The sequence below is a fragment of the Oncorhynchus mykiss genome, chromosome 15, assembly GCF_013265735.2.
Source record: "Oncorhynchus mykiss isolate Arlee chromosome 15, USDA_OmykA_1.1, whole genome shotgun sequence".
NCBI classification, from domain to species: Eukaryota; Metazoa; Chordata; class Actinopteri; order Salmoniformes; family Salmonidae; genus Oncorhynchus; species Oncorhynchus mykiss.
In genome coordinates, this window is record NC_048579.1 from 61636260 (window position 1) to 61648411 (window position 12152).

The following is a 12152-nucleotide window of genomic DNA, read 5'->3' on the forward strand; positions in this document are numbered from 1 at the left end:
AACTACAGGAGAACTATGATCTCTGTAATTGCAAACAAAGGTTTCTGTACCAAATATTAAGTTCTGCTTTTCTGATGTATCAAATACTTATGTCATGCAATAAAATGCAAATTAATTACTTAAAAATCATACAATGTGATTTTCTGGATTTTAGATTCTGTCTCTCACAGTTGAAGTGTACCTATGATAATCATTACAGACCTCTACATGCTTTGTAAGTAGGAAAACCTGCAAAATCAGCAGTGTATCAAATACTTGTTCTCCCCACTGTGTGTGTGTGTGTGTGTGTGTATGTATGAGAACCCTTAAGAACTCCTTTTGGGTCCAGGTATAACCATGTTTGTTCCAGGTAGAACCCTTTTGGGTTCCACATAGAACCTTTTCCACAGAGGGTGGAAAAGGGTTCTATGTGAAAGAGTATCACATCGAGAGAAATTCGTCATTGACAGAAACAACTTTAATTGTTGCATCTTGCGTTATTTTCCTAAATTAGCCATGGATGGAGGTAGGAATTTGGACTTGTGGTTTTACTTAATTCTCCACATTGGCCAATGATTATAATGCCGATTCTGAGCCAACCATAAATGTATACATTGTGCCCCTGGACTGAGAGGATGGAAGTTCAATATGAAACTATATGTAGAAGGCTAATGTTAACAAGCTAACATTGCCCATGAAAGGAAGTTAGTCTAGCGAGCAAGCATTTTAGCAAGGTAGTCTAGGACAACAAAAAATAAAAGCATGTACTGTATGACAGAGAGGACGATGGAATTGGTGTTTCTCTACAAGTAGGGTGAGTCAACATGTTTTTTCTACTTGCATGCTTGCACACACAAAAAAAATCTGAACCATGGACAACCACATCATATTTATCTTATGTTGATTGGATTAAATAGTTTTTGGTATCTTTTAGTTGTCACTGTATTAGACTAAGCAGAGGTGATTTGATGATGTTGAAATGGTGCTGCTTTCTGTTTTCTTTGTGACTTGCGGTAACTCTCCGTAGTTCTAAATCAATAGTTGTTAAGTAGTCTGACATTTTCGGAAACAACTTGCTTGACCATGCAACTGTTTTTTACATGCAATATGCTTTGTGGACTTCACCAGACAGAGGTTGCTCCCCGGTTTTCTGATGAAACGAAGGTGAGGTTTAATTTATTCTACCCGTGTCTTCTTATCGTCTGGGCCTTAGTTCATTTGCCTTGCGACCGTGATATAGGCCAAACAGATTTAAAAGCAAACAACACAATTATTGGCTTCCCCAGTGATTTGGGGTGGCAGGTAGCCTAGTGGTTAGAGCATTGGACTAGTAACTGAAAGGTTGCAAGATCGTATCCCCGATCTGACAAAGTAAAAATCTGTTGTTCTTCCCCTGAACAAGGCCGATAACCCACTGTTCCTAGGCCATCATTGAAAATAAGAATGTGTTCTTAACTGACTTGCCTAGTTAAATAAAAGGTTTTAAAAAATTACCCACACACCACTACTGACTGCGGAGTAACTACAATGTTTTGATCCATCCTCAGTTTTTTCTGATCACACTCATTAAACTCTGTAGCTGTATTAAAGAAACCATTGCCCTCATGGTGAAATCCCTGAGCGGTTTCCTTCCTCTCCAGCAACTGAGTTAGAAAGGACACCTGTATCTTTGTCATGACTGGGTGTATTTATGCACCATCCAAAGTGTAATTAATAACTTCACCATTATATGTAGGCCAGTGACACAAAATCTAAATTGAATAAATGTTAAATTCAGGCTGTAACAAAACAAAATGTGGAAAAAGTCAAAGGGTGTGAATACTTTCTGAAGGCACTGTATATCTTTCATTTAGAAGTCCAAAAATGGCTGTAGCAACTAAGGATTCTAGATTTACAAGCTCTCCATTGCAGAGAGTTTATCAGCCTAATTGTGCTGACATTTTTTGCCTATATTTTATACTAATTGTTGGTATGGTGACGATGCCTTCATGCTTCAGAAACCAAGCCAGGGGAACTCTGTCCTTTGAAACAGCTAATAGAAATGTCAAAGTGGGCGGCTAGTCTTTCAAGTGTGAAAAACTGGAAATGTCAAGATTTTACCTCAACATATCCCTTGGATAAAGTGATATTTCATTTTGAAGCAAAGATGGTTTGGAATTGAAACGTGTAAAATGCCTGACTCATTCCACCATAGCGAGAAGAAGGCCTAAACAGACAATTGATGTTAGGGTGCTGTACTGAAAATAAAATGGATAGTAATTGCTGATTGGCAGTCGGCATCATCAGTTATTTGTCCAATATCTCCATCCCCAACCATTGCATTCTTCACAAGACATGCCATATTCAACAGGTGAGATTTGCACAGACTTGTCCCACTCTCTGCAGAGGAGTTCCTAGGATGGTCTTGCCTGGAATTATATCACAAAGATTTCCCAAAATGTCTCAAACTGGGTGTTTTCAACACTTGTTACAACACGTGACTGACATTTCTTACTCACAATACCTGAAACTTGAGCCTAGACTTACCTTTCCAGCAGTTAATTTTGTTTTTACTTCTAGAAACAGGGAGCTTCAGCTTAGTCAGTCACCAAACAGACAGTTTTGGTCTCTCTGGTGCCCTTTAAGACCGATGGAGGAAGGGAGAAAGGAATTCAGCTCCTTTGGACCGAATCAGCCAGTCTGATCAGTATTTCCAAATGCCTCACTGTCATCAGAGTTTAAAGAGGTTCAGTTTATAATGAAGGCAGGCAAGAATTCATAGTGAGAGGAGAAAAAAAAGGAAACAATATGCACTTTGCCATACAGAGAGATGTCAGTTTTGTTAGAATCAGGGGATATTATTATTACTAGTAGATTGGTAGTCTTACACTCAGTTCAGAGAAGTTCATTTAAATTCACAGAGTGAGGTTAATGAGGCAATAATTTACTGCGCCGTTGTGGTGACTCACTGGGCACAGCGAGAATCTATTTCTTGATCTCATTCAGTGCTGGAAATGACTGAGCAAATGCTGCTCCTAGAAAAATTCTAGCACTTGGCTGTTAATCTATAGTTGGACAAGATTAACTTTCAAATCAATTCCATTATATAGGCTTTAAGAGTTCCAAAAATAAATGACCTTTCCTAGTAAGCCTTTTCTTGAAAGATCACAGGATGCGTGAATGAGCTCACTCAAGTGTTGCGTAGTTGGACTGACAGGGTGGTACTGGCTAGTCTTGCTTGGCCAGATTTACTAGATGACTTTACCTGAATAATGGAAGATTTGCCTCAAATTATAACCAAAGCACATGCTTAGAACCTTGTTTTGGAAGGGTTCAGTACATGCTTAGAACCTTTTGTTTTGGAAGGGTTCAGTACATGCTTAGAATCTTGTGTTTTGGAAGGGTTCAGTACATGCTTAGAACCTTTGTTTTGGAAGGGTTCAGTACATGCTTAGAACCTTGTGTTTTGGAAGGGTTCAGTACATGCTTAGAACCTTTGTTTTGGAAGGGTTCAGTACAAAAGAAGAGACACATGGTAGAGTCCCACATGACTAAGTGTGGCTGTCAAGATCTAACTTAGTCTGCTCTGAAGGGGGGGGGTTGCAGGATTAGTGCCTCATGGAGTAATTGAAGGGAAAGACTGCAGCTTCGAATGAATCTCACATTTCAGGAGGCCAGGGGTAGTTCAACAGGACACGATATGAAGAATCTTCAAATTAAAACACAAAATGTGCCTTCAACTGATGCTGCTACTTCTACAACAGTCTGGTGGTCTACTGTAGTCGGCAGACATGATCAAACCCATATCTTCCACTACTGATGACAATACCGGCGTAAAAACAAAATAGATGTTTGAATCTGCATGTTTGGTTCATACGTTTTTTTTATAAATGCACAGCTGCCTTTTCCAGTTCTAAGGCCAACCTTAACGAATAGTGAACTAAGACACATGGCTAAATCTGCTCACTCTGTTGGTCACATGCTTAAACTCCCATCACTCAGGATGGCGCACCTAATCATCTTCCACGGCATCGCTCCTAGTGAGAAAATGTGGAGACTCAAAAGGTTGAACGTAAGCAGCTTGGGGAGAGCAATAAGCTGATAACATAAGCTCCTCTTACAGGGTTAACAACAGGGACGGAGAAAGCCAAGTAGTAGTAAACAAGCCACAGCGTGCAATCTGTCATGTGTTTTCACAAGTTCATCTGGGTTCTCAATAGTCCTTTCAGTAACTGGTATAACAAGGCGCTCAATAGTTAATGGAATGTACGAAACATTAGGAACACCTGCTCTTTCCATTACATAGACTGACCAGGTGAATACAGGTGAAAGCTATGATCCCTTATTGATATCACTTGTTAAATCTACTTCAATCTCAGATGAAGGAGGAGAAAGGTTAAAGAAGGATTTTTAAGCCTTGAGACAATTGAGACATGGATTGTGTATGTGTGCCATTCAGAGGGTGACTGGGCAAGGCACACTGGTTTGAGTGTGTCAAGAACTGCAACGCTGCTGGGTTTTTCACACGCAACAGTTTCCTGTGTGTATCAAGAATGGTCCACCACCCAAAGGACTTCCAGCCAACTTGACACAACTGTGGGAAGCATTGGAGTCAACATGGGCCACCATCTCTGTGGAACGCATTCAACACTTTTGCAGGCTATCGGAAAACCTCCCTGGTCTTTGTGATTGAATCTGTGTTTGAAATTCACTGCATGACTGAGGGATCTTACAGATACTTGTGAATCTAGGCTAACAATTTGAATCAGCTGTGTAGTGCTAGGTCAAAAAACAAAACATTCCCCCAGAGGGCTCCAGGACCGAGTTTGGGAAACACTGTCCTAGGCCACTATTTTGAGCTTATTATATGAGGAGGATTTCAAGTAGGCTAGCAATTTGTGCTAATGTATAACAGCATCTAGATCAGAGATTCCATGCATGGGTGAGAGGCAGGGGTACACAACTCCTGTCCGGCTAGAGGACCACAGTATATGCCAGGTTTTCCACCTTGGCCTTTCACAGACTAATTAAGACCTGGTGTGTAGACCCTCAAGACACACTAGTTGAAATAATAACTAGCTTAGCTAATAATTCATTGCTATATGGAGTGTGTACACTTTACCTTTAAAAAAAAAAAAATCATCCAAAAACAATGAGCCCTAAACAATGTGCAACCTTCCAAACCCCCCCCCCCCCAGCTATGCTCAACAGAGTAGTTTTAGCCCATGTGCAATTTTCACTTTAAAATGTATGTCAAACAAAAACCAATGATTGCAAAGTTAAACAAAACATACAATTCTATGCACAAGGACTACTTTTAACTATTTCCACAGAACATTTTACAAAAACACATTTACTTGAAGAACAGTGCAGATGCCATGTTTGGTAACAGAATGACGGCACAGACAGACAGCACAGACAGACAGACAGCACAAACAGTCATTCTGTTACCAAACTTTGCATCTGCACTGTACTTCAAGTAAATGTGTTTTTGTCACATTTTCCATGTATGTGGTTAAAAAGTAGTCCTCATTTCTTTGGTTTATTTCAAGGATGAACTTTAATTCCAACTGTGGGTCCTGGTAGGCCACCTGTAATTACAGCCCATTGTATATACTCTAGCAATGAAATAAGATCCACGACTCTGGAGAAACATGCTCAGTCTCCCCACAGGGGTAAGAGGAGGCCTACAGTGCAGGGGAGTAAATACTGGTCTCTCTTGATGTCTGAAGCTGCCTGAAAACAACAGTTTCTGCCCCACCCACTGTACAACCCTAGTAATCCCTCAAAGATGCTTGACCCTCTGATAATTAAAATTTGTTTTAGCTAAAAGACAGTATAAAAAGTACTTCATCCCCAAAGCTGGTCTGCTCTTTTAGGTTTAGCAAAGGACGTTTTCTAGTGTTTCATTCCAGCGGTACTGCATGCCTCTGCTCACCTCTTCCCAGTATTTTAATGGCAAACTGGAATATTTAATCACTGCTGATAACATTCAGCAAATCCACCTGTATAACACGAACAATGCCTCATTTCCTGTGATGCCACTCATCAGGTATCACCATTAACAGGGATTCCATAAAACCTGTGTTTGTGTTGTTCACCGGCTGTGCTACAAGCAGTTTCACAGTCCTTTACCTCACAGATTAGCATCAATCCTAAAAGAGCTTTGGAACATTACACAATGTAAATTCACGACTAACACAGCCCCATACACAGACAGTGTATTGATGTGAGGAGAAAAGTGCATGGAAGTTTGTCAGTGACAGTACAAACACGTGTTGGTACTTACAGTAGTCTGCTTGAGTTCAGTGGATTGTCTGTGTTTGATTGCACATTGTCATACCATGTAAATCATCCAGTAGCTGGTTGTTCACTTGAAGGGCAAAATAACCAAACCAAAATATATTGGAGTATTTTATGACATTTTTTGATTGATTTATTTGATTAACTTTTACTCATGTTTCTCCTCAATTTTGTGATATCCAATTGATAGTTACAGTCTTGTCTCATCACTGCAACTCCCATATGGACTCGGGAGAGGCAAAGGTCGAGAGCCGTGCGTCCTCTGGAACACAACCCAACCAAGCCTCACTGCTTCTTGCCACAATGCCCACATAACCCGGAAGCCAGCCGCACCAATGTGTCGGAGGAAACACAGTGCATCTGGCGACCGTGTCAGCGTGCACTGCGCCTGGCCCGGCACAGGAGTCGCTAGTGCGCGATGGGACAAGGACATCCCTGCCGGGCAAACCCTCCTCTAATCTGAACGACCCTGGGCCAATTGTGCGCATGGGTCGCAGCCGGCTGCGGCAGAGCCTGGACTCGAACCCAGAATCTCTTGTGGCACAGCTAGCAGTGTGATGCAGTGCCTTAGATCACTGCGCCACTCAGGAGGCCCTCTGGGCTGTTTTAAATCGTAAGAGCAAACAGCAACAATTTGAAAAGATGTGAGTGTTGGCTTTTTCTGAAACTTCTGCTGTCCCTTTTACAACTTGTAGTTCTATTTTCAGTGGCTCTTTATTTTACGATAGGCCTACAATTTCCACTGCTTTAATATGGAAATTACCGGTATGTATATATGTAGTAACAATGTGTACTTTTTGGTAAATAACTGGTAACAACATGGCATGGTATCTAATGGTGCCTAGTGTTACCTGTTCAAATGAATTCCAAAGAAACAAATAATTAATTGGTTATTGCATTGGGTGATTACCATGGTACCCTGTAACTTTTCAGTAAATACCTGGTAACTTATGTATCATGTAATAAAGTGCTACTCTAAATGTCCTTGGCAAGAAGCTCAATAGGGACAGACTCCAACTTGTTAGACAAACAGTCAGCAGAAAACATAACTGCCACATCAAACAAAGAAATGAGACGGAAGGTTCAATTCAAACAAGCACTTATGCTTGTGTTTTTTCACCACTGTCACATAAAATAGGTGCCTTCAGAAGTATTCATACCAATTGACTTATTCCACACTTTGATGTGATACAGCCTGAATTCAAAATGGATTAAATAGATTTTTCCCCCTCACCTTCTTCTACACTATTATGTTTGCAAATTCATTGAAAATTAAATACAGGAATACCTCATTTACATAAGTATTCACACCCCTGAGTCAATTGGCCCAGCGTCATCTGGGGTAGGCCGTCATGGTAAATAAGAATTGAAAGAATCAATAGATCTATAAAATAGGTTCAGAATATTAAGGGTCAAAGACAGAAAGGCATCTACAGTGCCTCCAGAAAGTATTCACACCCCTTGACTTATTCCACATTTTGTTGTGTTACAAACTGAGTTCAGAATTGATTAAATTGTTGTTTTTTCACCCATCTACACACAATACCCCATAATGACAAAGTGAAAACATGTTTTTAGACATTTTTGCAAATGTATTGAAAATGAAATAAAACATTTATGTAAGTATTCACAGTAGAGTCAATACTTTGTAGAATCACCTTTTGGCAGCGATTACAATTTAGTCTTTCTCTAAGAGCTTTGCAAACCTCAATTGTACAATATTCTTCAAGTTCTGTCAAGTTGGTTGTTGATCATTGCTAGACAGCAATTTTCAAGTCTTCCCATAGACTTTCAAGACGATTTATGTCAAATCTGTAACTAGGCCACGCAGGAACATTCAATGTCATCTTAGTAAACAACCAGTGTATATTTGGCGTTGTGTTTTAGGTTATTGTCCTGCTGATACGTGAATTTGTCCCACAGTGTCTGGTGGAAAGCAGACTTAGGCAAAATCCTAGAGGAAAACCTGGTTGAGCTTAGCTCTATTCCGTTATTTATTTTTATATCCTAAAAAACTCCCTATTCCTTGCCGATGACAAGCATACCCATAACATGATGCAGCCAACACCATGCTTGAAAATATGAAGAGTGGTACTTCCTGATGTGTTGGATTTGCCCAAAACATAACACTTTCTATTCAGGACATAAAGTTAAGTTATTTTCCACATTTTTTGCCATTTTACTTTAGTACTTTATTGCAAACAGGATGCATGTTTTTGAATATTTGTATTCTGTAGAGGCTTCCTTTTTTCCACTCTGTCATTTAGGTTAATAATGTGGAGTAATGTTGGAACCATCCTCAGTTTTCTATCACAGGCCTCATGGTTTCCTTCCTCTCCAGCAGCTGAGTTAGGAAGGACACCTGCATCTTTGTAGTGACTGGGTGTATTGATACACCATCCAAAAAGTTTAAATAAAAACTTCACCATGATCAAAGGGATATTTAATGTTTGCTTTTTTATTATTACCCCTCTACCATTACATGCTCTTTGTGAGGCATTGGGAAAACCTCCCTGTTCTTTGTGGTTGAATCTGTGTTTGAAATTCACTGCTCAAACTGAGGGTCCTTACAGATAATTGTATGTGTGGGGTACAGAGAGGTGAGGTAATCATTCAAAAATCATGATCACCACTATTATCACACACAGAGTGAGTCCATGCAACACATTTTTACTGCTGACTCAAGACATTTCAGCTTTGCATTTTTGTATTTCTAAAAACATAATTCCCCTGACATTATGGGGTATTGCGCATAGGCCAGTAACACACAATCTCAAATTAATCAATTTTAAATTCAGGCTCTCACAACAAAATGTGGACAAGTCAAGGGGGTGTGAATACTTTGAAGGCACTGTAGATTATTTTCAACACAGATGCTTCCAGTTATGGCACAGTACAGTCATTGAAAAAGCCTATTGCATGAACATGACAGGTTTGACTGAATCCAGCCCCTTGTGTCACACACAACTTTCACATGGGATGGAGCATTACACAATATTTCTAGTTGTTGGATACATTTATTAAGAAATTGCTCACCAATGTTTTTTATATATTTGTAGTCATTTTCAGTTCCTGTTGACAAGCGAGTTACAGTAGTGACAACACACACTCACTTTTTCTTATTAATCCAAATTCTATTGACATTCAAAGTGGCAAGGTATTCTCTCTGCAACCAGTCCAGATAGTCCAGTGATTTGTTTAGGTCACATAGCCTACTCAAGGGGGCCCTACATCCATAGGCTATTAAATTAGGGGAAATGTCCCTAATCCCATCTGGCAGTATTTTTTTTATATGATCACTCTTTTTTTGGAACCCAAACTTAATATTTGAGGCCAAACAAAATGTATCTGGGTGTATTTCTCTTGGTAGAAATAACATAGATTAATTAATTTAGTGAGAATGAAAATGCATTGGCTGTACCACAGGTCATTTTACATTTCCAGCTATAAGCACCATCATACTTGAGTTATGGTGGGCTCTTTTTTTGCTCTTAACGCTGTACTGCAAAGTAGCCTTCGCAGGAGCTGGAATCAGGAGCGGTCTTCGCAATACAGTGTTAAGCATTGGCTGCGCCTATAGCAAAATCCATTTACCTCTTTCCAGCCGCAGTCCTCCGGCTAAAAGTGTATGAGAAGCTCCCCTCTTTCTCTGGTCCCACTCTGAATTCCCTCAGACATTCAATCCGGTGACATATAATTGTTCTCGGCAGCTTATTTTATTGCATAATCCAAAGGTTTATATATTGTGCAAATAGGCTACCTAATTAAAGTTTGCGCTCTGCATATCCACGCGTGTTTACTGTGCAATCCGTTGTAGGACATCTGATTCCAGCTCCTTTTTGTGTAATGTTGGCAACTGTAAGGGGACCGCGGAGTATGTATCCCTTCCGGGTAAATTCCTTCAGCCTTCACAATAAAGGACCCTCGTATAATTAAAAAAAATACATTATAAAAAGGGAGAGGGGGATACCTTGTCAGTTGTTCAACTGAAATGTGTCTTCTGCATTTAGCCCAACCCCTCTGAATCAGAGAGGTGGGTGGGGCTGCATTAATTGACATCCACGTCTTAGGCCCCTGGGAACAGTGGGTGACCGACCACCTTGCTCAGGGGCAGAACGACAGATTTTCAGCTCAGGGATTCGATCCAGCAACCTTTCGTTACTGGCCCAACACTCTAATACAATATTAAGCTATATTTAGTCAACTATAAGTGAGGTTTGTAAGTTTTGTTTTGTTTTAATCAAGCACATTATGCCTACAACATGTGTTATGCACATGTTGAACTTTTATTTTATTTTTTATTTAACCAGGTAGATTAGTTGAGAACAAGTTCTCATTTACAACTGCAACCTGGCCAAGATAAAGCAAAGCAGTGCGACACAAACAACAACACAGAGTTACACATGGAATGAACAAACATACAGTCAATAACACAATAGAAAAAGTCTACATACAGTGTTTGCAAATGAGGTAAGATAAGGGAGGTAAGGAAATAAATAGGCCATAGCGGCGAAATAATTACAATTTAGAAGTTAAACACTGGAGTGATAGATGTGCAGAAGATGAATGTGCAAATAGAGATATTGGGGTGCAAAGGAGAGAAAAAAAAGGAAAAAAAATAACAGTATGGGGATGAGGTAGTTGGATAGGCTATTTACAGCTGGGCTATGTACAGGTGCAGTAATCTGTGAGCTGCTCTAACAGCTGGTGCTTAAAGCTAGTGAGGGAGGTAAGAGTCTCCAGCTTCAGTGATTTTTGCAATTCGTTCCAGTCATTAGCAGAAGAGAACTGGAAGGAAAGGCAGCCAAAGTAGGAATTGGCTTTGGGGGTGACCAGTGATATATACCTACTGGTGCTGCTATGGTGACCAATGAGCTGAGATAAGGCGGTGCTTTACCTAGCAAAGCCCTATAGATGACCTGGAGCCAGTGGGTTTGGCAACGAATATGAAGCGAGAGCCAGCCAACGAGAGCATACAGGTCGCAGTGGTGGGTAGTATATGGGGCTTTGGTGACAAAACGGATGGCATTGTGATAGACTGCATCCAATTTGTTGAGTAGAGTGTTGGAGGCTATTTTGTCAATGGCATCGTCAAAGTCAAGGATCGGCAGGATAGTCAGTTTTACGAGGGTATGTTTGGCAGCATGAGTGAAGGATGCTTTGTTGCGAAATAGGAAGCTGATTCTAGATTTAATTTTGGATTGGAGATGCTTAATGTGAGTCTGGAAGGAGAGTTTACAGTCTAACCAGACACCTAGATATTTGTAATTGTCCACATATTCTAAGTCCGAACCGTCAGGGTGCGACAGCGATCGGTTGAAGAGCATGCGTTTAGTTTTACTTGCAATTAAGAGCAGTTGGAGGCCACGGAAAGAGAATTGTATGGCATTGAAGCTTGTCTGGAGGTTAGATAACACAGTGTCCAAAGAAGGGCCAGAACTATACCGAATGGTGTCGTCTGCGTAGAGGTGGATCAGTGAATCACCAGCAGCAAGAGCGACATCATTGATGTAGAAAGAAGAAATTAGTCGGCCTGAGAATGGAACCCCGTGGCACCCCCATAGAGACTGCCAGAGGTCAGGACAACAGGCCCTCCGATTTGACACTCTGAACTCCTTAGGAAGGCAGGGTAGGATAGATATAGGTCTATACGGGTTTGGGTCTGGAGTGTCTCCCCCTTTGAAGAAGGGGATGACTGCGGCAGCTTTCCAATCTTTGGGGATCTCAGACGATACGAAAAAGTGGTTGAACAGGCTAGTAATAGGGGTTGCAACAATTTCAGCGGATAATTTTAAAAAGAGAGGGTCCAGATTGTCTAGCCCGGCTGATTTGTAGGGGTCCAAATTTTGCAGCTCTTTCAGAACATCAGCTATCTGGATTTTGTTGAAGGA

General features: G+C 40.6%; 1 protein-coding gene across 2 annotated transcripts in view; it reads right to left on the reverse strand.

Moving 5' to 3' along the window:
- Window positions 1-10097, reverse strand: part of LOC110490529 (ras association domain-containing protein 8) — a 32420-nt gene extending 22323 nt beyond the window's left edge. For both annotated transcript variants that reach the window (XR_002468713.2, XM_021563965.2), the window contains exon 1: window positions 9856-10097. The gene's annotated coding sequence lies outside the window, so the exon portion shown is untranslated. The remainder of the gene's footprint in view (window positions 1-9855) is intronic.
- Window positions 10098-12152: the final 2055 nt, after the last annotated feature.